Source organism: Coturnix japonica, chromosome 7 (genome assembly GCF_054131305.1).
Source record: "Coturnix japonica strain WE chromosome 7, WE-NBRP24, whole genome shotgun sequence".
NCBI lineage: Eukaryota > Metazoa > Chordata > Aves > Galliformes > Phasianidae > Coturnix > Coturnix japonica.
This window is the reverse complement of record NC_140669.1, coordinates 28,135,813-28,162,704: the sequence shown is the minus strand read 5'-3', so window position 1 is coordinate 28,162,704 and position 26,892 is coordinate 28,135,813. Positions and strand designations below refer to the sequence as shown.

At 37.3% G+C, this 26,892-nt stretch overlaps 1 protein-coding gene across 5 annotated transcripts in view; it reads left to right on the top strand.

Moving 5' to 3' along the window:
- Positions 1–26,892, top strand: part of LOC107316441 (uncharacterized) — a 297,655-nt gene that overhangs the window by 57,968 nt on the left and 212,795 nt on the right. For 4 of the 5 annotated variants that reach the window (XR_004307962.2, XR_014948400.1, XR_004307964.2 and 1 more), the window contains one exon: positions 23,559–23,632. The exons of the other annotated variant lie outside the window; for it this stretch is intronic. The gene's annotated coding sequence lies outside the window, so the exon portion shown is untranslated. The remainder of the gene's footprint in view (positions 1–23,558; positions 23,633–26,892) is intronic. 5 annotated transcript variants of the gene reach the window in all.

The window sequence follows — 26,892 nt, the reverse complement described above, 5'->3', positions numbered from 1 at the left end:
TTGGACAGCTGCTTTGAATTTCTGCCAGTCTTACACTTAACAAGTTTTCAGAGACAGATGCACAGCTGCTAATTTTCTGTTCTTATTGTTACTAAGAGCTTATTTACCTCATTTACAGACCAGTTTTTGTCCTGGGTGTTTTTGAACTTGGAAAATCCTTTAGGTAGATACTGGGGAAGTTGCCTCTTCCATTGACTACTTTTTGATGGTATTTCTCTCTTTTAGTGGATGCTTCTCAAGCATTACAAATGTTTCTCCTTAGTAAGCACCAAAATTAACTGCATCTTGTGCATCTACAGGAACTACTTCATAACACTTTAAACTGAAAAAGCAGGGATAATGCCTGTGGAAACTAAAGCAATTGGTGGATTGTGTACATCCCTATGCTGTTATTGTGATGTTGTATTAACTTCACAAATAAGAAATGAAGGTCTCTCCCATGTGTACATGTCATGAAGAATGGTTTGTTGAGTGTATGCCTAATCACTAAGCCTGGTGAGCACCAGAGCTGTGTGTGCTCTCATTCCTTAGCATGAGCACGCAGGACTGCACTTTCAGGGAGTGGCTGAATTTACTGCTTTTTGTAGTTGCAGGTAAATCCACAAGAAACTATCACTGAACAGATTTTGGGTATTGAGCAAATTTATGAAATGGTAGGAAGGTATAATAAAACAATAGGAGTTGCGGTAGTGCCTAACTGTGGCAGCTTGGCAATGGGGTGGATGCATGTGATGAGATGAAACATCCCCATCAAACAACTCTTGTACACTCATTCATTGCAGTTACCATGCAGTGTTCAGCTTTAGAAGCGGTTGAGCACTGTGCTGAACTACGTGTGGAGAAAAACAGGATCCTCTCTGGTGGCTGTTTTGAAAGGTGGTTTGTAATTTGCTCATTAACGGCCTGTGCAATGGGTGAGAACTTAGCAATGTGTCTGTCTGCAATAGAATTTTAGGTTTTAAGATGGGTATTTGAATTGGATTATTAGAGAACTTTGTACTGAGATTAGTGATCAGAATTTACATTTGTGATTACATCAATTCTAGTGAAACTGAAATGTGTTTTGCTACTTTCTGCATCATTTAAAGTAAACCTTGCTGCAGAGATGGTTAGGACTAGGAGAGAGTGCTTTGCATGGCACTATCTTAACTACCTTGTTGTCAAAGATAGGCTTAACACAGAAATCGGTAGCGATTAGGGGTGCAGTGATTTAAGATACCAGTGCAACTGACTTGTTCCAAGGCACTGGAGCTCTTACGCACTTCAGTACTATGGTCATCAAAGCTCATGAATACCATTGTAAAAGCAGTTAGGGCTTCTGAATGGTTACGATGCTTATAGGAGAGACCCCTCATAAACAGTGTTGTAATTATTTAGGTAAGTGGCATGAAATAGAGGAAGTAGCTTTACTAGAATGCTTCCTCAATGAGAAGCAATATTGTCATGGATGTGGTGTCAGGGTATCACAGACAGGAACGTGGGGAGTTCCATACTAACACAAGGAAGGACTTCACAGTGAGTGCTACAGAGCGCAGGAATGGACGGCCTGGAGAGGTTCTGGAGTCTCTTATGGAGATAGTCAGAATCCACCTGGATGCTTTCCTGTGTGCTGTAGGGAACTTGCTTTAGTAGAGGTCATATTTGAGTTTGGGCACTCAATTCTGTGTTTTTGGTCTTTGCTTTGGTTTTTATCACAATCTATGCTTCAAATGCTTTTTGAGTATGTTAGTCTATTTAGTAGGATACAGAGCCCTTGTAAAATAGATTTTTTTACCATTTAGTGTGCTATTGATGTGACTCCTTATCACCTGCAAGAAGCTGTGATTTTGTAGATTATATCTGGTAGGGAACAAGTTTACTGAACCCATTTCCAGCAGTTCTCATGAGCAGATTGCTACTTGGTAGCACCACAGGCATATTTGATGCTTCTGAAAGCTCTTCAGGGCTCTAGCTGTTCTGAGAACAAGGAATTTCTGAGTTACTGTGGCTTTAGCTGTCTTCAACAGATTTATTTGATATCAACTTTTCCAGGCTGCCTTTGTGCTGTCAAAAAAAACCTCATAGATTATAAACTGTGAGTGTATTTTTCTCAGCAAATGCTCAAGAAATCTGATGCTCTTCTAACCCAATTTAGTACTTTAACAGCCCTGCTCATAGTTAAAATCAATATAACTGTCATGATATCCATGTCTGTCAGATGGTCATCTATGATGATAAATTTCTGCCACGCTGTTAAGAGACAGATATTCCCACTGTCAAGTGCCATTTTTTCCAGTTTTGTTTCCTCTTTCCTGACTCTAACGGTATGAACACTGCCTGTACATGGAGGAGTTCCGAGACTGTAACCCCTATTGTGTAAGTGCCTTCTAGTCTCTCTGTCTGTCCTGAAATGATGGCAATATGTCTTTTTTTTTTTTTTCCACTTGCGTGTTTGTGAACAGCAAAAAATATGTAATAAACAAGTGACTGACTCATGATGAGGCTGGTTATTTTGACTGGGTTTTACTCGATCCCCCATACGGAACTGATTTATGTTCTATCATTTATGTACTGCCATCAGTACCCCACCCAGTGTGCTTTTTTCTGAGCATTCACCATTAACATTTTTTTTCTTTGTGTTGAAAAGCAGAGATGACAGTGGAGGAAGGATCTCCTAGAAAGGTGATTCTGCCCAAAGCTTAAAGTGCATCTGAGATGTTGAATTTAAGGGCTGTTCAGTATGATGTGGTATGTTCTACTTATGTGTAGAGTATTTGTCACATCTTACTTTTAAAACACTGCAAGCCACGAGCAAGGGAAATTGCAACAAATTGCTTGTTAATTACAAGAAACTCAATGTCAGTAGTGCTTTCTGAATGATATAATGAGACTTGAACATGGCTTCATCAGGAGAATGACCTAAGACAGTAGATCACTGAACCACAAAAGATTCATTAAAACTACCTTGCAAGGTTTTTTTGGAAAACATGTTCTAGTCATTGTACTTCTGAGGTTTTTGTTGTTCTTAAAAGCCTGTCACTAGCAGTTATTGCATGCATTTGTTCATATTAATTTCACAGCACTTGAGGCAGTGTAATTTCTTCTTCGTTACCTATTATGTTAGTAAGATGGCTACAGAAAAATCATCACAGATCAATCTGTTTTCATATTGTGGAAGCTGAGGTTTGCAGCTAAACAGCTTTGTCAAGAAAAGCAAAGATGGGAAATCCAGCGTTACACGGTGGGGTTTTGCTCAGACGTTGGAGAGCTGGTATTAATTTTCATAGTCCCCTACCAACTTAAATGAAAAGGTTTCTTTTGTCCCAATGAGTTTTGGGCTTTTTTTTTTTTCAGGGAAAGAGATAAGGAGTGTTTGAGGGTGTTGTGCTTTGTTTTTTTCTTTTAAAGGATACTGAAGGTTAACTTATCAGTTCCTATTTGTAATTGAGATGTCACAGTGTTTCCAGGAAATGCATATTTATGTTAATCTGAGCTTATCCATTCTCCTGTTGTGTAAGAATGATAGAGGGTTCAATCACATTTTACTTTTGTATACATTTGTAAATCCTATTCTTTCAATTCATACTGTTTGAAAATAAACTTTTTTTGAGACAGCTAGTAGTGTATCCCCGCTGGTAATATACAGCGGGAATGCTAACTCCATTTAATGTAGTACTAGTACTTAAATATGTTATATTTGTGTTTTATGTTAGTAATACAGTGCTAGACAGATGTAATGCACTGTGTATTCTTATAGTGAGATGTTCAAAGAATATTTCCTTCAGAGAATATTTACAGTTGCCCCAGATATATGGATTGTTAGTGGTGAAGGTGGATCTGTCTGCGTGTCTGAAGTTAAAGATGTAAATAAGTACAACTTAGTTTACCCAGTCTCATGTTTCCACTTAACAGCATGGTGAAATCTCCAGTGGAGGTTGGTTAATCATATGGAAAAGAGTATGGATCAAAAAGTATTCATCTAAAATTAAAAAGGCCTTTCAACACTAGCAACAGTCTTCTAGATTCAGTACTTACAGCAGTAACTTTTTGCATGCATAATGGCTGAGTCCCAGAAAAGGACTATTAATTGGAAAAAGTGCTGCTCGTCTCTTTTTCACGATACATACGCCCATGCAAATGTTAGTTGGCCTCAATTCCCTGCCATGGTCCATTCACTCCCTTGCCTTTGTATCCTTCTTAAAGGTGTTAGGAAGATGATATTCTGCTTAGATAAGCATTTATTCTGTAACTATTCTGTTTTTTAAAGCTCAGAAATCCCGCTACCTGATTTGTAGTTTGCAAATGCTCTTCATGTCAGCAGGTTAATATGAAAGGCATTCAGGTGTCAGCCATGATCAAAACATGTACTTTCTGTTACTTTCAGAGCGTGACCCCATTTTATTGTTGATTTGTTAAACTTATTAGACATAAGCCTCAAAAGATAAGTTAAAATTTAATTCCTAGGTTAAGTGGGGCAAAATAGTGCATGTAGTCAGCAGTTTGATGCTGTCTAAGTGTAAACAGCTTTCAAAAGAAGCTCTTAAATGTAATTCCACAAAACTAAATAAACAAGGTAAAACCAACCCTACCCAATGAGAGCCACCTCACTTGAAAATCTACCAAGATTCTATTTGATCAGCTTCTTTTCCTCGAGTGTTGAACACATTTCACAATAATTGTTTGCACACTTCAAGAAATACTGTAGATGGGTTTTCTTTCTCTCTAGTCTAAGCAAACAGAAATGAAGTTCTCTTAATTTGAAGAGAGTTTTAGCTGATCAAAATGTGTATGAGATTGTCCTCACAATAGAGCTACTCCGCCAGTGCCTTCACTTACTGCTGAGGCTCATCCTGTAGAAGGCATTTCATGTTGCCGAAAGGTTTATCACAATGCTGAGCGATGACAGCTTTATCTAAAGGTCAATGAATTAATTTGGGTATGTATTTTTTTTATGTTTCCGTTGCTTCGGTGGTTATGGTACAATTAAAGATAAATTATGTCCAACTAGTAACAAAACAGGAGAATTTTTTATTTGGTTTTTTGTTTGTTTGTTTTTTTTTTAAGGTAGTTCAGTGTGCTGTTAATTCTTAGGACTTGTTTTTCTGAAGCTTGAGATGTCCTTGAGTTGTTTGTCTGGAAATGCTTTGCAAGAGAGTTAATTTCAAATGCTAAACGAGGTTGTATTTTGCTAACAGCTTGAACAATGCTCTCTTTGCAAGGAAACCTAGTGAAAGGCACTTTGAATAAGGAGAGTACTTGACAGATGTGAATAACATTGCGACGTGGGGAAAGCATAAAGCTTTCAGAAATACTTAAGTGGTTTTATTAGTGTTATCACAAAATAGGAGTCTTCCTATTTTCTGTGTTTCTCTTCATAAGAGTAGAGGCTATTGTAATGCTGCATTTTCATGACATAATGTGAACTCTGAGAAAAAGAGTGATTAAGGTATGAAACTGAGGAATTGGGTCTGGACAAGCAGAGATGTATTTGTCACAGTGAAAACAGTCATAGACAGGTGTTAGCATCGTCCATACCAAATGAAAGAATTCAAATGGCCCAATGTCAAAGGGACTGTGAACATGCTCCATATCAAACAATTAAATTCCCTGACAGGAGCTTAGCTGAGTGGTCAGATAGTTTTAGTTTAGTTAAACTGTTGTGTAGTCACTACCTTTCCTTGCTTTTAAGTACATATAAACTACTTTCTCCATGCAAAAAGCTCTGAGTGCAATTGTTGAAGTGTAGTTGCACAAATGCCCATGTAATAACCAAGTATACAGGATAGGACCTAAAGCTCTGAAGTATCTTGACCAAAATGCTCAAAACAAAGCACAACCTGATAGTTTGAACAGATTGCAACAGCTTTTGATTGACTTCTAGAGGAAGTGCTGCTTGAGAGGGTCTTTCTGTTGGGGGAATATTGTGAACAGGGTTATCCCGTTTTAACTTCATTATTTTTCAGAGATGCACCTGCTTTGCAAATGTAACTCAGAAATGCTGAGAACAAAACACTGATTTGTAGCTGAAGATGTTTGATAGTTTCTGGATTATTTCGATGAGAGTTTGGAGAGAATAGAGGAAGTATTCATGTGAAGTATGATTACCTAAAAGCCAGGTTTAAATCTAGTCTTTTAAAATATAGTTTCTTAATAGTGGGACAAGTGATAAAGGAAAACTCACAGTTAGCTGGAAATGGTATCCATTGATTCTGAGACATTATTGGTGCTGTTTCTGAAGTACTAAATTGCTAGCAATTTTTTTCCTGCTATGTCAGAAGAAAGATGGTGGCGTTGTATTAAAAACTAAATTCCATCATCTTATGTGAATTTGTCATCAAAATAAGTGCATGCTTGTCTTAAAGTGTTTGTCAGGAAGCTGCTGTACTGTACTACAGAGTCAGTATATTTTTTGTTTGGAGCCTTGGCTGGTAAAAGCAAATGGTCACAGTTGTGAAAATTGCAACTTGAAAGCTGGCAAATGTACTTCCTACAACTACCCTACTAGTCCTTGGTGGATTAAGTAAGTGAGGAAAATCCATCAACAGAAAAATCTAATAGGTATCCTCAGGGTGAGTCTGGCTTAGGGAAAAACAGAGCTGTTCCTCCTGTTGAGAGTAGAAACATGGGATTTTGTACCAGTAGGTAAGGACAATTCCCAGTGTAAAAGGGGTTTTTTGTTGGGAAATTTAATTTAGAATGGTTTGAGTGTGAGGTTTTTTGTGCCTCTAATAATAATTTTAGTCATTGGATTTGTCTGCCTTACGAAAGACTGGCATTTCTTTTTCAATCATTTGTTTTTAGTTGAAGGAGGCCCTAATAAAACTAATAGTTTCTGGCACTACTTTTCAGTCTTGAGTTTCCTGGTAGGCACTCATGCTCTTAGCTAAATTGTTATTTTCATGGTTTGAGTATTGATTGCGTAACTTTATCATATGTTCACTGCTAGTTCATATGAAAAGAATCCATAAAATAGGTGATCCCTTAATCAGATTTATAAACTTCATGTATTCTCCAGTGGCTTCTCACAGCCAGTGCATTTTTAGTACTTCAGTAGTAGTTTTGTCATTGACAAAGAGTAAAAAGTTAACTAGCTGTTTAATAAGAAGCTTGTTTCAATTCAATTGAGAGTCTAATGCGGTATTACATCAAAACTGTGAATTCCTGAATGATCCCGCAGATCGTAGAAGCAACACAACAGCTACTTTCAAGCTGAGAGGAAGTTTGCTACTATATTCAATATAGACCTCACTGACAGGAACTTCACTAGTGTCTCACCTTCGGGCTGTCTGTAGGTATTTCATATTCTTTCTGCGTGATATCTCTATGATATGCACTAACCTGTCAGTCCACATAATTGATACTGTGTCAGGACCCCGTCATTTTATAAATCCATGTTTCTGCCTCTGACAAATTGATGCCTTGCTGCTCATTTCTATCTGGATTGCTACAGCAATTGACTCAAACTTGTCAATTTTGTCCACATCGTCCACTATTCAAATTCCAGTTTCTCAGCTTGAGTAGCTTCGAGTATAAGCCACGAGTCTGCAATGTTGTTAGAAGTCTTTGCATAATTGGTAAGTCATATCGCTTTTCCAAACTGAGCAGTAAATTAAATTACTTACTCAAAAGTTGTAAAAAATGCTGCAATGTTGCCTTCTGTGTCTTATTCAAAAATTACAGGCAAGGAGTTGGCAACAATTGGACTTTGACTTGGTATTCTAACATGATCTATGTGGCCAGGAGAGTTTTTTCATTTGTAGTCCTCTAGCAATATGGTTCAAGTGCTTGCAGTCTTATGCATATGGCTGTGGGTTATGACATGTATTCAAGGCAACATCACCCCTTTTATTTTGCTTTTCTGCAGTTCTCACTCAGCAGGGTCACGGTCTGCTACTTGGAATTCTTCAGGGCTATGTAAGACAATACAGTATGAACAATAAATAAATGGCAGTGACCAAGATTTAACAGTTGTATGTTTGCAAAAGTATTTTGAGATGCTTATAAGCACAAGACAATCCTGGTCCTGAAGGTTTTTTTTTTATTATTATTTTTTGCTGTTAAACCATGGAATTTTGATTGTAGAGCTGTGTGAAAATAAAGCCTGCTGATGTCCTTCAGCACAGCTTCAGAGCAGCAGGATGTCCTCCATAGTGTTGGATAGTACTACTAAATTATTTGGGATGGCAGCCAGTTTCCTTAGTTTTGATGACTAGCTGGTTGCCTAGTGACCGCTGAGGCTTTGAAGGAGTGTTTTGTAGTCAACGTGAGTTTGATCTTCCTTTGTCTTTTATTGACAGGAATAGAAACTGATAATTTAGTAATAATAATGCAGTAAATCTTTTCTACTGGGATATTAGAGCTGTTTTGTTATGGTAATGCGGTCGGACTGTTAGCTGATGTAAGTTCAGTGAAACTCCTGCACTGCTGCGATGCATCAATTTGTAACAGCTTAACTATTTTAGGTTTTGATGTGGAAACGGTAGGGTAGTTCGTGGGGCAAAAACGACGGGAGGATGCCTTGGTTGGTCTCTAGGTGGTGCTCTTGTCTCTAGAGAGACTTCAGCCTTCCGAAGCTACGGCTGTGAGGCTGCATTTTACTTTTAATGATTTTGAACCTATCAATTTTTTTGGTAATATTAGATGATGTTGCTTCTCATATTTGCTTTTTCATGTGAGGGAGAATGAAGCCATATATACTGTAGTTCTGAAATAGTTTAGCTGCAGCATGTTTATACAATTACTTTGGCAAGTCTTATTTTGGGGTAGAAATGAGGTATTTGGAGATTTCAAGTAATATTACACAAAATAGATTTCTACAACAAGTATCTAAAATCTGATGTTTATATGGCTTCATGATTACTATGGCAATTTGTAGACAGACGATGTTCTATAAGGAGTAAAAACTAACTTCTCTGCTCCCTGTTTTCAAAGCTGGAGAATCTATTAGGATTTGCATAAGCTCAAATAAATCCATTCCTTGTTTATTTCTGCTATTTTTCAAACTTGGTACCTCACTGGGTATGCAGTGTAAGGAGTGTATTTTATAGCAGTAATGGAAATGAAATGGAAATGAGTGTGCATATATAAAAGCAGAAAGAAAAAAGTGCATGAAAAACATTAAAGTAATATTTGGTGCATTATTCCTTTCACCAACTCGTATCTCAAGCCTTTCAGAGGAGATGGGATGTGCTCTGGGAGGATTCAGTATGTATGTACATGGGCTCTCACACTGAGCTCTGTATTTTAATCTACTGAGCTGGTGGATTTTGTGCTCTCCATGTGATTTCTTCTTTTCCGTTTTTCTTTTTGGATGAACGTAACCAAAAAAAAAAAAAAAAAAAAAACCAAAACAAAAAAACACCTTAATAACAATTGATTCTTGAACTATTAGGAAAACAGTTTCATGACTAGAAGTCTTCTCTCTATTTACTAGGAAGGGCTCTATGATTGCCAGAAAATACCCATTTAACGAATGTTTTTAAATGACTGGGGGTGGTATGGTGTTGTACTGGATGTGTAGTGCTGTCAAGCATTCTGTATGTTGTATATGTGTGTCTGTATGGTGCCAAAAAACAACAATGCTGTGAAATTTGTTTGCAGCTCTGTGTTCTCTCCATTGCAGGTTTGAACAAAGGCTCTGTATGTCAGAAGGAAACCTTGTTTATTTTCTGTATTATTTTTATTTTAATTTTTTAAGCATCATATTTCCAAGCTTCTTGTGAATCCAGTTTTTCTGCAGTAAATTCTGTGAATGATAACTAGAAACTACTTATTTACCATCTAGAAATGAGTAGAGTAGTATTATACGGTTTCTTAGGATCCCTCCTAGACTGAAGAATTACTTAACTGATCTGCAGGTGACATGGAAACAGCTTATCATTAAGACTACAATGTAATTATATCTGTTGTCTACCATTTTTGTGATTAACAGGAGAACTAATATTTTTAAGTGATATAAATGAGTTTCTTTTTGAAAGATCTATAACATAAAGGTTAGCTTTTAGATGTGTTAATAGTTGTCATTTAGCTTCTGTAAAAACATGTTTGAGAAATTTAAGCTTGCACTCAATGCTGTTTGACTACTGAGGCTTTAACTAGAAAATTGGAATAATTCCTACTGTTTACATTTAAAAGATTTTAGACAAGGTGCTCCTTTGTAAGAGCGATGGTGAATTAAATGCAGTTTACAGTAAACTGTCCCACTAGTTTTGGAGTGCAAGTTCATATTTGCTCATGGATAGATGACATAAGTTTTTTCTCATAACACAGTCTTTTTCTCTTGTCCTGTTAAGGACAGAACTTGTCAGAGAATCAGTGAGGCTGCAAGGGACATTTAGGGATAGTCTGTTCCACCTTTCTGGCTCAGGTAGGCTCTGCTGAAACAGGCTGCCCACCTGTCTGGTAGGGTTTTGAGCACCTTCTCATAGGGAGACTTTACAACCTTGCTAGGACTTTCCAACTTGTTCCAGTCCTTGAGTACAACTCTTTTTGTGGCTAGAACAAATGAATGTACTTAGAAATGTATAAAAGTAGTCTTAAGAAGATCTAGAAGCCTCCTAGATGACTTGAGAGCATTCTCCCAAGTGAGAATAACATTAAAGAACAGAAGAGTGGCCTGTTTGGTTGTAATGTGCTTATGAGACTCTTTTTGGGTACAGTTGTTTGTTTAGATTGAAGTACCATGTGTCTGTAATTTTGGATATTTTTGGGCAGCTTTACTGAGCTGAATGTGAATCTCTGATTTCTACCTTGTGACTGGTGCAGCCGGTTTTAATATCCCTTTCATGGAGTTTCAGTGGATTTTGAATGTGTGATTATCCAGGCCAGATCAGGTGTTCCTTCATACTGGTCATGTCAGAGAGTATTTTGAGTAATACATTTTAGACTTAGAGTTGCCTATGAAAAAAGTCTTTTGCACTGCATAGGTATTGAGCAACGTGATAATACTGAAATAAATAGAAGTGAGAGAGAGAAGACTTAAGTAGGTTGCTTTGCCAGTAATACCTCCTGTTTGTTTCTGTTGTAATTATAACAGGTGCAAAAGGCACGATAACACTATTGGATAGAGCAGAATCTCGGTAACAAAATGCCCTTCTTCACTGCAGCCACCACCATAAGCTGTGCATTATCAGCAGTGATGAACATGAGCTTGTGCACAGTGCTTACAAAAATCTGCACCAGCAGAGGTGAAACACGGCTGCTGCCACCAGTACATCAGTGCACCACTCACTGCCTTGCTGTGCTCACATCCACTGCTTGTTCTCCATTAATGTTCAGCAAATGTCACTGATTGTCAGTAACTGCCATTTTTTTCTGCATGGAGAAATTCAGTGACGCACCTTTGCTTCATCTGCTCTTCTATGCCACATGCTGTTTGGTCAGGTTGTCCCTTTGCTGCCATCTATTACATGGCAATAAAATGTAATGGAGTATTGGCAGGGTTTGGTTTCTGCTGCCATACCACCAACATGCCCCTCTGATGCCGTGGTCTGATACCATAAAATATGAGTTTTTGCTTTTGGAACAGCCTTTGTGTAATTTGGCTTCATAGGTTCTAAGAAGCTGAACCCAATCAGGCTCAAGTGAAGTAGTCTTAGATATGGAGAAGTAAGAAAAGTAGCAAACATCCCTGAAGAGCACGCTCTGGTTCATTTTTCATTCTTCAGGATGCAGCAGGTTTGTGTATGGATAACATCCGTCACCTATTCAGCCTTTTCACCTGTTGGTAACTTCAAGGAGTTGATCTGTTGTTGTCAGTAGTTTATTTAGTTGCTATAGGCTGTGGTTAATAGATAAGCAGGTTTTCATCACTGAGTCATCAGTGTAATAGTCTAAGATGTTTAATGCATCTTAATTTACACTTCATGTTGTTTATTGAATTTTAAAATACATTTCTGCAAGGACTTGGCTTACCTTACTGGCTTTTAAGCTACTGTTAAATGAGAGTTTATCTAAAGGAAATTACTCTAAGTTACTCAATAGTTGTGGATGTAATTCCAGTATGGTTCTTCTCTAAGCAAAATCCAGAAGAATAACCCAGTAAATCATTTCAGGCTTTATAACTTTATAGTAACTTTATAATTTGTGTTTTAAACAACTAAATGATGACTTGAATTCAAAAGAACCTCAATGAAGCTTGAAGTGAATTGCATGAAGTCCATGCTGTCTCAAATTGAATGCAAGTTTCAGCTTTGTTGCTCTTTACAAAAGTCTGAGTTGAAAGAAAAAAGTAGGACTTCATTTGTCTTTCTATTATTTGTAAGGTGTGGCAAAGAGTCAACACATATGTGCACAGAGCATTTATTTCTAGACTATAAAAGGATCTGATCCAGTAAATACTCAACCAGGTGTAATGTACCAAAAAATGATTCCATGTTATCAACTTAAAAATGCGTAGGAGATTTAATTCCAGGAAAATACCAGGGCGAATAAGCTGTAAAAACAGCAAGAGTTTAAGGTTTAGAGCCTGAAGGCATGAAAACATTCATGGAAATTAAAGATGGTAGAAAAATATAAATGGTATTTTTAAGGAAGCAGAAATAATCCTTGCTGCATTTTTTTTATGTACCTTGTGGTGGTGTTTATCGCCACTTTTCCTCCCAACACTTGTTTATGGGCCCACATCCCAGATCACTTCTGCAATCGGCGACAGCTCCCAGACCTTCAGAGTTTCCTCTTTGTGTCTCAGTGCCACGTATTCCTGTCCCTTCCCACTTTCCAGCAGTGACTGCTTAGCAAAAAGCTGTGCTGTGTTGCAGCTGTCTGAAGTAAACAAATACTGGAATAGTACTCAAGCAAAAACAAAATAAAGCAGTGAAAACATATTAGTAAATAACTTGCCAGTGTACTTAAATTGTTATAAAAAGTTCCCCAAAAGGAGGGATTTTTATTCAAAAATTATAAATATTCTTTTGAAAGCCATGCACACTTGTAATGTTTTGTCCTGGAGATCCTCTTTAACAGTGTGTTACTTACATTTTCACTGTTTGTTCCCTGATGTTTCCTTGAGAAGGGATTTGCTGATTTTTCTCATGGGTGTTATTTGGTTACTTAAGTAGTTCCAACATATTTCTAGGAGCAATTTTCAAAACTGAATTTGAGGCTCAGTTTTTAAACAGTACTGTATATTTGGCTTGGTAATGTGGGTAATAGTAGTTCTCAGGCAGGTGAGATGGTGACAGTACTCAATTTTAATATTTGCACATAATGATACCTGCTCATGTAAACAGAAGTACTCAAATTTAGACCGTAAAATGGCAATAATGTGAATGTCTATTGTGAAATTGTGTTAATTGTTGAGGAAAAATGACATTGACTTGAATGTTAAATTTCTTTATGTAAGTTAAGGTTAGGAGAACTAACACTGTCTTCTGATTCATGTCTCTTTTAGTACATTTCATGTGTCAATATCAGTTGTGCCAGCTTCTGCTTTTGATGAGTTGTTGTTTGTTAAGCCTCTGAAGGCTTTCAATAGTGTCTGCTTGTTGAAGGTTGGATAATACCTGGTTCAAGAATCCACCTGGATTATTTATGGACTGTATTGGCATTTAGTGATAATTTGAGAAAGAGAAAATGGTTGTACTTCACAACTGGAAGGGAGGTGGGTAATAGGGAGTTGATGTAAGCAGGATCCAGAGTCCTGTTGGTTTAAAGTAGGCTCGAAGAATATTGAATGGCAGATGTTGTATTTCAGATTTTTTATTTGGGCTCAGATCCACATTGCTGTTGTTCTCATGACGCACAGTAGTACCCCTGAGCACACTGTCAATAGCGAGTTGAGTTCCTGTCGTTTGTATTGAACACACCACTGCACAGAATGCATAACGATAAAGGCTGCTGTCCTCCCATGTGTCTAGAACAAATATTTGTTTCGATCTCTTCCTCAGCTTCCTGAGCTGCATACTTCTATAGTAAATATTTTGTCACTAAGTGCTCCTGGAATGTTCCTGATAGAAAATGTTAAGAATTTAATTCACACAACTCTTAGTGAACTCTGACATACCTAATTTCAAACTCCGGCATCACAGAATTTCATTTCATTTTTTTTAATAGCTCTGAATTAATGAATATTTAGCTCCTTGTATGCAAGGAGGAGCATTGCTAGTAATTAAGATGTGGTAAGTTATATGATTTGATTTTGCTTCCACATATACTTGATAACTTGCCTAAGCAATTGACTGCTATACTTTTGCTGTATTTCCTGTTTTTATTTTGAAGAGATGTGGAGTTTGGAAATGCATTACATGTAAACTGTCACTCGTGTTTGATATGTATGCACAGGTTTTTCAATTCGTATTTGTCCCTGGAGCAACACACATTACTGAACATAAAGGAAGGGCTTTAAGAAAAAAAAAAAATATATATATATATACATTGTATGTGTGTGTATATATATATATATATATACATACACACACAAATGTGTGGGGGTGGGGAAGAAAAGGAGCAGTTGCTGCAAGCTGAATTATGATGCTTGGGTGTTAAAGAGAAATGCACAAATGATTTTGATCCAGCAAGTTAAACTAAATGTAGGAACAAGGCATGTAGACCTTCACACTTAAACAGAGGAAGGCATCAAGGGGATGTGGACTTTTCCACAGGAGTGTGAAAAATAATGGGATGCTTGAGTTATGTTGGGCAGAAGAGACAGGCTAAGGAGTGTGTGCTCCATCTGATAAATGTGAAGAGAGAACAGGCTTCAGCAGACATAGAGAAGGCTGATGTACTCAAAGAGTTTTTTTGCGTTAGTTATCATCAGCAGTCAGGCTTCCTGTGCTGCTTATGTCCCTGTGCCCCTAAGCAGGGGCTGGGAGAGCAAACTGTCCCCACTGGAAGAGCAGAGCAGATTTGACACAGCCTCATGAGACTGAATGCGTACAAGCCTATGGGACCAGATAGTACATGTCGCAGGGTACCAAAGGAACTGGCTTATGTAGTTGCTAAGCTGCTCTCGATCCTATTTGAAGAGTCATGGCTGTCAGGTGAAGTCCCTGGTGCTTAGAAAAGGGAAACATCACTCCCATTTTCAAGGGATGTGTGAAGGAAGGTCTGGGGAATTACAGGTTGGTGAGCCTGACCGTGTGCCTGGGAAGATCATGCAGTGGATCCTTCTGAAAAGGGATGTCAAGGCATGTGAGGAATAAGCAGGTGATCAGAGACAGCCAGAAGGGCTTCACAAACAGCAGATTTTGTCTCACCAATATGGTTGCCTTCTATGATGGAGTGATGGCAGTGGTGGACGATGGTAGGCCAATTGATGTTGTACTTGTGCAGGGCCTTTGACATAGTTTGGCACCACATATTAATCTATAAATTGCAGTGATGTAGATGTGAATCATGCTTTGCGGCCTATCTGGTGGAAGTCTTTGAGAATATTCTTGTACATGTTAATAGTGAGGGCAATATGGAATAGGTGCTATAGCTGTCAACAGACACTGTTATGAAAAATTAGACAGAAATATAGGTGGTAAGTAACGAATAACTAAGTAGTACCATCAGTACCAAACCAAGTAAGATATATGTTTGCCTGCATTTGTAATAGCTGGTCCGTTCAGCAGTGCTAAATTTGATGAGGTAAACTATCACTGTTATGTATCAAATAATAGTAGAGTTGTTTCTGCTCTGCACAGAAATATTTAGAGGATAAAGCACTTTGCCAATGTGGAGTGCACCGAATTCTGTTTGATTATTATGAGTATCTGGAAGCATCTGTACCGGACATGTATAGATATTTAGTGTGGCTCATTTCCTCTCCGAAGCAACAGAACAGAAATTACTGAACGATTACTGAACAGAATCTATTCAGAATAGAAATGTAAACTGTAATTTTTTAAATGTAAAGATTTCCTTTATGCTACAATGTATTAGGACATGCTGGAAAAAAGTATAATTAAGCCTCAGAAGTTCTGCTTATTGAAGCCAAGCCTGTGTTTATTTCTAGATGATCTGCAAAGTGTTTAATATAGTCATGTAGGAGAAGGAAATCAAATCTGTCATAAAAAAGTGTTAAAAGTTGTAATGAACTGAACTATACGCTGTAAGTAAGAGGTTGCAAAGAATCACTATTGTTGTGAAAAACAATGCTGAATTTTGAGTATGCTGAAGTAACCGATTATAGTGTGATTGTATCACTGTATTAATTTAAAGAAACAGTATTGTTCTCTTAATTTGATCTTTTAAGTGCTAGGTGATGGGTAACAGCAAACAGCTTTAAAGGAAACATCCAAAGACCTCCCTAAACCTCCAGAAAGGACTTTGTGGCAGTTACGTTGTACTCGGTCTGGTCTTTGATAATGCTTTTGAGGGATCAGTCAAAGCTAAGTCAGTGTTGATCGGTGCTCTGTGTTCACAGGAAAGATGAGGTTTTATCTGAATCGCTTTGATTTCATGTTTAAAGGGGGGAGGATGGACTGGTTAATCACAGTTATTGGTCTTACAGTTTTATGTTTGCTGTTGAATTGTTAGTGGATCTTGGCTTACAGAAGATATTTCTGTGCTGCAGATTATATGTTAACGTGGTGAAGAAAAGTTGAGACAATGTAGTGAATCATATATATATATATATATATATATATATAATAAGCATCTGATTAATTAGAAATTTATGCCTTTGCTGGTGTGTTATGTGTTTGAGTTTGTGTTGATCTGATGCAGTGCTTGGTACCTGAGTCATCCACTTGACTTGAATGTGTTTTAAGCCCCTTTAATGATCTAAGGATGCTTGTGTTACGTTGAAATTCCTTATGCTTGGGAAAGGAAATTAAACTACCCCAGAGTGATTAAAGAAAGAAATCTCTTGAACTTATTTAGACCAAACTTTTATCTGACTGAAGGTCAGTATGACCCAGTGTCTATCTTAATCCTCTGCCATTTTCTGAAAGCACTGTATTGACTGTTGATTGAAACCTATTAAAGCAATTGCAAAAGCTCATGGAAAATATCATGGACTTGACCATAACCTTAATTGACTGTAAAATACATTATTTAGATGTACTCTCTTGCCTGCTATTGGAATTCTCTTCTTCTGGATTTATTTATTTATTAGTATGTAACCTGCGAAGTCAGGTTTATTTTACTCAATGCCATTTTATTTCATATAAATGACTCTACTGTTTTAATTACTAGCTTATTAAAAACCACAAGGCATTCTAATAAATTGGTGTTCCTGATCACAACCTTAGATTTCCTCTTAAAATGCTTCTTTTTAACATCTACTCCTTAATTTCTACTCCTTAATTAGATCCACTACAGCTGTAACTCTTTACTACTTTTGAATGCCCTTTTACTTTTTTGAAATGGTCAAGCAAGCTTATTTCCTCTTTTAGCAGCAGATTGTATTTCTCCTTTCCATCAATCAAGTTTGATTTGGTAGAGACAGCCTGTGCATTTCATGGATTGATGAGTAAGACTTAAACATAAGGAAAAGGAAGCAAAGGGGAAAAGAAATCATATATATCAAGTTTACAATTATGTAATTCCTATGTTAAAAGCAAACAAAACAAAAAAATTCAACTGTTTTCCATAAGTACCTTTTGGCTTTTGTACCCATGTCACCTTCCTACTTGTTACCCAATTGTTTGCTGAGTTTTCTCACAAGATTGGTGTGTGTTTCCATCCCCTTGCCTTAGTTTGAGGGTCCTTTGAGGTAGATGTTCTTGATATACAGTTATTGAAGGGCTTGTTGTAAAAGAGCAATCCTTGAAAAATGAGATTTAGTGTATGATTAATGTAAAGCAGTAGGTATGTTATCTGGAAGACATGCAACTCACAATTGTTTTGTAACCAGTAACAGAAAATTTTATGTCTAGTTTTTAAACTGTTCAGAGAGACTTGAAAGATCCATTGTGCTTTGGTATAATGTCATTGGATCTTATGTGATTAAAACTAGTAAATAGCTGGAAATCATGTGGAAGCTTATAAAAATCTGAGGTCTGGATGTTGTGTCAAAATCTGACTGTGTAGACTGACAGATTTCACCAAGTATTTCTCATTTACTTTGTGGGCTTATCTCAGGAAAAATATAAGGTTGGCAGTGCTTTATTATTTTCCCTTCCCTGCATGTTTTCCTCTGGGATTGGCTTGTTTGTGTGTGTTTGTTTTTTTTTTCCATAATGCTTTAACTCTCTCTGTGTTGTGTAGCTGAACTAAGTTCGGAGATGGCTCACTGCCTTGTTTTTATTTCTTCTGGGGTTTCAGTGAACGCATCTATTGCTTTTGTTAAGGATTTTCTGTTGGACTACAGAAACTCAGAGTGAATTGGAGGAAAAAAACACAAACTGTCACCACTATTGCATGTTTTCCCATTGACTTCAGAAGAAAAGAATTAAATTTCCTAAGCTCTTTAGTTGAATGCAGAGTAATTATATGAATCTGATATGCTTCCATTCCAAATCTATTGATATGACCAGAATTAACTTTGACTTAGGTGGTATTTGAATCTAGCATCTAGCACTTAAAAGTGGTGTTAGGAGAAGAAAGACAATTGCCAGATGTGTTCTGAAATTGTATGAACAGTTGTAGTGGATTTATTTTCTGCTAGAGTGAATTTACTTTCTGCAGCATTTAGTTACCTGGTGCTATGGGCCAGGGATGAGATTTTCTTTTTTTTCTCCTTTTGATTGTTCATCTGAAATATTGCAATGGCACTGTCACATTTCAATGCAAGTGAATAGGGGATATTAATTTGAGAGTGACCTCTGTATGTAGAAAGTCAGAACCTTTGAGCTTGTTAGTGATATTTCTGTTACATCTAGTTGTAGCTAATGTTTGCAGAGGTGTCTGCTGAAGAAGGTAGTTAAGCTGTTGCACTGAGTCTGATTTTGAACATCACTAAAGCTGGAGTCTCAAAGACCTCTGTGCAACCAATTCCAGTGTTTAAGTACTGTTACAGCTTACTTATATTAGTGTGAGAAATAAGATACTCTCTCCTTTATTCTTAAATGCAATGTCCTGTGTTTAAGGTTGTGAATTTGCCTCTTGTCCTTTCACTGTGCAACACTGAGAAGAATCTGTTGCCTTTGCTCCTTCCTTGATTATATTCACACACTGAGAAGTTCTCCTTGAAACTTGCTGTTTAAAAAGTAAACACCTTTCTTATTTCTCTCTTTTGTAATGCGTTTTGAGCAAACATATTGGATTTAATTAGTGTTGATCCTGTCTGTCGGAGTTCCATTTGGTTAGGGTGGCTTTGATGGTCAAAGCTGATCATTCAGTGCTCTTAGATTAAAAGAAAAAAAAAAAAAAAGGAATTGATCCTGTTTGAATTTCCCAAGCTCTGTGAGTAAGCAGAGTAAGCTCAGAATGACTTAGGCCCAGCTGCAGGTTTATTTACATCTGTGGTTTCTTTTAAGTTTACAGTTTACTGCCTTAATGTTCCGGACTCTGCATGTTCTGGTATCTCTGCTCAGTGGGTAATAAACACAGAACTCTTGTAAAAATCATTTTAGTGACCGTTTACTCACATGGATGCTTTCAGAATGAATCCTCCAGTGAGAGCTGAAACTTGTATGCAAACTATTATGTGGTATTCCCCATGTTGGCCTTACCAGAACGGTTGTTACACAAAAGAGGAAGCATTGCATCTTAGTGTTTCTCAGAGGACTGAGGAGCATAGTACGTTTATACATGTAGGCATGTGTTAGGTATGTATGGAAGTAACTACTGTAGTCAGAAAAATATGAAATTCCACTGAATGAAAAATTCTATTTTCCATTACCGTGAAATATATTTATATATAAAGGCAAGAATGAACAACCTTGCCACAGTAGTGAACTGATGATGGTTGTAAACTTCTTCCCCCTTGCCTTAAGAATGAGAAAAATGCCTTAAACTTTGGAAACATAAATAGACACAATGAGTAGGGAAAAGTCTGCTTTTTGCCTCTGACCTCTCATGTATGATAATTATTGATGCATTGCAAATGATTGTTTTTTTAGTTCCTAATCAGTTCACAGAACTGTTGAAATGGAGTAAGAAATAAACAGCATTTTGCAATTACTGTGACATAGATATACTTTAAGTTTGGATTTAGGCTGCAAATAATTCACACTTCTACCTGTTTCTATCATTACTTTTTAGAAATAATGATGTTTAAGGATTTACCATTTATTTATTAATCTCAAGGAGCTTCTTGATTTGTTTAGGATGGCAAGCTTGGCTTTATTGTGAGTAGATGAGACTGGATCTGGTATTAGTAATTGCTTTTTGGCTCAGATAGTGCACCAGTCAGCATATTCCCCTTGTGTTAGAAATTTGTACCCTGAGTAGCACCACCAGGGCCTTTGACAGCAGAGCAAAACGAACTGTTGGTCTTGCACATCTCTGCTGTGGAATTAGTGAGATATAATAATAAAAATGATGAAGCTGGCAGCTGAAAACCACCTGCTCATTGAAGGTAAATTAAATGTGGGAGTCCTTTAGAAAAGATGGAAAATTTCATCTTAAATGCAAAAGTGGAAAAACCAAACTCAAAACACAGAAAGCTTACTGCTTACAGGAGTGGCCTGTACATGTCTGTGCGTGGTGCTTCTACTTTATTTATCACCTAGACAGGAGGCTCTTGTTGAAAGCTCTGTTCAAAGGAATACAAGTCAAACTGCTGCCCAAATAATTCTTCTTGATTTTCCATGCAGTCACAGTGCCAGGCAGTGTTTATGTGGTGGTTGAGCTTACATCAGATCTGTATTAGAAGTGGAAAAGCTTTCACTTCTTTGTTCACAACTAACAAATAGCAACAGCAGAAGTGAAGTTATTTTTTGGTCCAATTTGACTGTAAGTTATTACTTTAATGATGAGGATAGTATTTCAAACTGTGCCTTGAGAGATTATGTGAAGTATTGGCTTTCTCACTTTGGGATAAGGAAACAGAGAAGCTGTTTTCCTTTCCCCATCTGGCTGTCTATGTGACTATGGCTCTTAAACTTTGCTCACCATCGGCAAGGTCACGTCAATACCAGAAAAGTAGGTGTTGCAGTTGTTTGTCATTCTGAGCACAGCAGGAGAACTGCTACTATTTGCAGAACACTTCTCCACTGACAAAGATTGTGTTGAGCTCAGGGACTGCACTGAAATCAGGTGAACATGTGCTGCAGTTCATCAAGTCTTACTGCAGAGCAGTATGGCAGATCTTCATTTACTTTTGCCTTTGTTACGTATCTGTATGTGTTTGAGTTGCTGCAAGATACAATGTCTCTTTTAGAAGGAATTAGCGGCCAAGTGTACATCCACAGGAAGCTGTGTGGGAGCAGAATGCTGAAGAAGGAATTAGGAGTAATGATGAATTTTATATTAAATTCGATGGCTCATCAGCCATGGAACAACAAACAAGCACATCAGAACTCATCTGATAAATGTGTTAGAATTCATTAAGAAGCACTGAAGTTCTTAGATGAAGAAATATCAATGAAAATTATTGATTTGTGTGATATGTGCCTTGATTTCTTTCCTCCTTGAATGACTCATTATTTGCAGACAGGGGACTGGGCTTAAGGTTTTCAAATTTCACATGTTAGCTTAAATAATGAAGTACATTTCCACTTTTCAGCAAAAATAATCTTGTTCTGGACTGGGATCTATTTTTGCTGTGGGTTTTTTCTTTGTTTTGGGTTTTTTTTTGTATAAGATATGTGTGGATGAGTTGTAGAAGAGACAGTATAAAGGCCTCGTGTGTGTCTCTGTGTGTGAATTCCAAATGCATAAAGACGATATAGTAAGGAGGCTGTTGGTAATGCAGTATTAGTTTGCTGGGAAGTTGAGAAACAAAGCACAGCAAAAATTAAACAAAGCCCTGGATGTTTAGAGGTGCTGTTCATTGAACTGGATTTCATATTTTCTGTATTCAGACCAGACGACATTCTAAAGGAAAATCTCCCTGGGGAATCTGCACGCTTAAAATAACATGAGTTTCTGCTAGTTGGCATCTGCCTACTATTTTTCGACTGTATTTGTAGGCATTGCTAGGGTAGCTGAAGAGATAGCTCTGCGCTGTCTAAGTTCGCATTAGAGCTATCAATATGCGTGGTGCTTTTTATTAGATATCCAGATGCTCTAAGCTATTTAGTGCTTGTGGCTGTGAACAGTTACTTAGTGACAGAAGTAGATAGAAAAAAAACAAAACAAAACTGAATAACGATTTAAAAAATATTTCTATGTGCTTGAAGAGATTTTCATTCAGTCTACTTAGAGCGCTGTCGGAGCACATACAGGCAGAATGGCCATACTTAATCATTCCTGCTACTTAAATATGTCATACTTTGTTATTCCAAGTGTTCTTCCACTTCAAAAGACTTGTTGCTTGTAAATTTGAGTTTAAGAGCTGGACAAATCATGATTTAATTGTGTAGTGTGTTAGCATAATAAACATGGTAACTTGTATGTGATATGATTTAGATTGTTACGGCTAGAATGTTTTGGTTTTTTTTTTGAGGCACTTAGGCACTGGAACAATAAAGGCATCTCAGTCGTGTAAACCACGCTATCTTCTGAGATGTACTGTTACGTTGTTTGTGTCTTTATTGCAGATTTATAGAATTAAGATCTGTATGTTGTCAATTCACAAACATACCTTGCATTCTGTTAAGTTCTAGTACTGGGGGATAAGGATTGGTTTCTAGCAAAAATTCAAAAGGGTAACTGAGTAAGTTGGGAAGCAAGTTTTGCCTGCCAATAGCTTTTTCTCCGCTTTGGTGGCAGCCACATCTGTGCATCTGTGCCCATACTGAGTGTACTAATAGTTAAATTAGTTAGCCAGTCTCCACTCTGCAAGTGAAGAGGATTTGTCTTGTCTACCCTCCTGAGTTTCAGCAGTTGGTTAAAATAAGATGTCATCATGCCTTCTGTAACAGTTGGCCCTGTTTTCCCCCTGTTGAACAGTTAAACTGTTTAGCCTAACTGTTTAGACTCTAAGCCTTATGTGGCCATAACTCAAGTTTTAACAAGGAATTTTGTTGGGAACAAATCTACCTTGTTTTTCCCCAGATCTCTTTGTGGTTTCTTCCTTCTTTCAGCTGATGCGATCCGAGTTGTTCAGAAGAGGTTATTATAAATCATTTTCTGTCCATTTTTAATGTTAAAGTTATTAGAGTACCCAGAAGGTGGAGCACATAGAGAATAGCCTTATTTATGCTTATTTATGAAGTTATTAAAAACTTATTAGGTGTGTCAAAATATATTTAGGGATGTAGCAAAGAATAACTGTGTGTCTGATACATGTCCAGCTTGATCAAGATGTTATCTTTAACTGCTCTCCCTCTCTGGTGAAGGAAGCTGTTTGCTCAAGAGCAAAACGTATTATTTTGATGTTAGTTTGACTTGACTGTGAGAAGTCAGATTGTGTCTGGATACAGTGTTGCGTGCTACCAAAAAAATCCCTTAATGCTTGAGCTGGTTGCTGTTTCAATAAATATCTTTGTTGTCTTTGCTTCTTTGTTTGTTTGTTTTTTTAATTTTGCAATAGATATGTTTTTGTTATTAAAACTTGTATGGCAAATGTACGTCCTTATGTGATGCTGTATAATCCCCCAAAGTTAAGAAGTATGCCAAAACAGTACTACAATCAGACTCATTGTTGTGTATGTTTCTAGCCCTCAGGTGAAACTTGAGTCTGAAGCACAAGATGATTAATGTGCTGGTGAGCTCCTTCTTTTGGATCTTTCTGGTAAGCAGCTTACATATGTGCATAGAATAGATTTGATACAGACTATTAACATCTGCTTGGATGAAGTCAATGTAGAGAGATGAAATTGCAGTACAAAGATATGCTGCGATAGAGTACATTGCCATTAAAATGAGGGAAAATACAGCCTCAAGGCTTTGGATGTTACAATCAGTATAAAAACCTGAATTAATCAGGGAGGTTCTTCCTGTTTGACATACTCTTCTTGATGCTTAAACACTCCTTTTGATCAAATTATTTTTAATTTCTGTTCCATGTGTACTTTGGAAGACATTATAGATTAGGATTGTGAGGTTTCATAATGTCATGTTGAAAATGTTTAATAGACTAGAAAAAATCGGTTTTCTGTATCAACAGCTATGAAAATGGGACATTTCTAGATAAAATAGCTTTAAATTATGATGGGTATGTATTACATAATATTTTAACCTTTCTTCATAGAAGGTAACTTCAACTACTGTACTGTGTACATCATTTCCAAAATGTAACATTTCTGTACATAGGGGAAACTCATTCCAAAAAATGGCTCTTTTTCTATAACTTTTTGTATGCTGAACTTTTTGTGTCCGGAACAACTGACATTTCATTTCTCTGTTGGCTGGATTAATTACTTTGAAAACGGACGGTGCTTCTCTGATTGCCGCAACATCAGTCAGTTCTTGCCAAATTAATTTTCTGTTTGTCCATGGTCCATTAACTACATTATAATGCCTCTTTCCCCCAGGCAGAAATGCAAGCAGCACATATACTCTTGCTTTTTGTGTTGGAACAAGCAAATAGAGAGGAAATACATCTGCCATCAGGTTGAATCCAGGCGTTTCTCCAGCTTCTCTAAATAATCAACAGATGGAAAACACTTAACTTGCTTCAGCTGGTCTTTTTAATTCACACATTTAAAACAAATAGCAACAAGCGTGTTCTATATTGCACTGAACAAAATGGCATAGCTGCTGTATTGCAGGCACCTTGCAATGGAATTCTTAATTCCTAAAATTCAAGCCAGCTCAGGTGAAGCTATATATGAACTTGCTAAAGCACCTCTTGCAAAATAATTGAAACTTCTCAGAGTTTAAGGCTCATTATTGTCGAGACACTGGTGTTATAAATCATTTAATGTTAGGTGACAGTGACCTCCTCAGCTTTTGCTTGTTCATGGGCCAACACACCGCATGGACTGCATTGATATATTCACCTATTGGAATAACAATTTCTGACCGGGGGAGGTGATATGACCTCTTCATATTTCCATACCTCTGTTGTTATTTTTTTGCAGTTTATTTTACTGATGTTTGCATTTGCTATGGTGAGGCATGACTGTGCTTAACACTGGATTACTAAGCTCAGCCGCAGCAGGCATTCTGAAAATCTTTGGCAAATCTTTCATAAGAGAGGCCAATGCTGTTTTGTTCTGTACTTTGGTGCCATTTATTTTATTTGATTCTGTGAATAAAACTGATTGAAACAGTGTGGAACTGCACCCTTCTAGCATGAGATAAGGTAGTAGTCTGAAAATATTTCTGCTTCATAACCTGACTCTGCCTGGTGAGGTGGGGAGAGAGGAAATGCATGGCAGGCAGTGTCATCTCAGTGAAAACGTGGGTTGTAATCTATTTTTTTTTTTCCCCAAGACTAAAAACATGATCATTTCTTTGAGGAAAAATATTCTACAGTTTTAGAACACCACCGTAGCAATGCTGTAGTACCAACCAGTGGAGGAGATGACACAGTGCAGCTTGCACTGCCTAACACAATTGTCAGGAATTTGCACCATTGCTTAAGAGTGAAAGCTTTACTGGGTTTGCTTTTTGGACCATTCACACCTGAAATTCTAGGGGAGGACCTACAGAAATGCCATGTGATTTTTGGTCACACATGCTCAATGTAAGAGCAATGAGGTTAAAAATCCAAATTCCCTGGCATGTTCATGGATAAGTGATGTCCTTCAGGGGTGTTAAGTGCTGAGATCAATTTGTGGAACATACAAGCAGCTGATGTCACAAGCATGGGCAGTGTTCACAGGTGCTTTGTGTTGACTTGTCCAGATCATAAACAAAACACAATGTTTGTTTGCCTCAAAGGGTTTCTCATGCTTCTCAGTGTTTCTGTTGGCTTCTCAGTCTCCTGTTCTGGACTACATCCCATTTGGTGACCATCAATACCATCCATTTCTCCCATTAGATCATTGAAGAGCAGAGCACTTGATAGTCCTGTGGTTCTTAAGCTGTAAAGCTTTACAACCTTATTGTTGTATTTAATTGTTATATAAACTAAAACCACTTTGATTGTGGATGGGAGAAGTAAAAATAAATAAATAATAAAGTCCACAACAACAACAAATCCTAGGGATAGTTTAAAAGTGTTTGTAGACAATGACTCTGCATACATAAAAATAAGTGGAATAATAAAAAAAATAAAAATAAATAAGTGGGGAATAAGTGGAACTGTCAAGGCAGAGAATGGCTTGAAGAATATGAAATGTAGATGTTGGTCCGTAATACAAAGGTGCATGTAGGTATGCAATATGTAGAAGCCCTCGTTAGTGTTGCATTTACTGCAGGTATTCACTGTGTTTCTATTGAAAAATCTTTTCAATTCAGTGCTACATTAGCAGAAAGCACTACTGAGGCCAAGCTTTTAGATCTTGTAAAACGGATTTGCTGCTGCTTGCTGCATATGTGCTTGTAAATATCTGAGCTAGGCCTATGTGACTTCATGTGTGAGGAGAATAAAACTGTGGTCCCCTGTGCTTCAACTATTATTTATGACTGACAGAGAAATGTACACATGCGGTGTGGTGTTGCAGGTGTCCCAAATACACATAGTATTCCAACTGGGTTTTTGGTGAGTGAAAATGCTTGAAAAATGGCTAGAGGATTCATACTTCTTTAGGGCACTGCTCTGAGGTAGAAAAGGATAAGATAACGCATGGCTATTTTGGTTCAGTTTTTTACTGTTCATAGTGTAGGTTTTGGAAAGCATGCCTGTCCAGTGCCCTGATCTTTTTCTTGTGATAGTGTGATGCGCTGGCTTTCTTTGTGTTTGCTTGTGTTAAAAGCACCATCTGAAAAGACTCAAAAGCACCTACTAGAACCATGTATGCCTTGTGAATCTAATATGACCAGTGCTCTCTTAAAATTCTGAGAGTTTGCAAGCAAAACTAGATAATCATTTGCTGTTTTGCATCTTTAAACTCCTAGGCTAATAGTGCTGGAAAAAAAAAAAAAATAGGGACTTGGCAATAC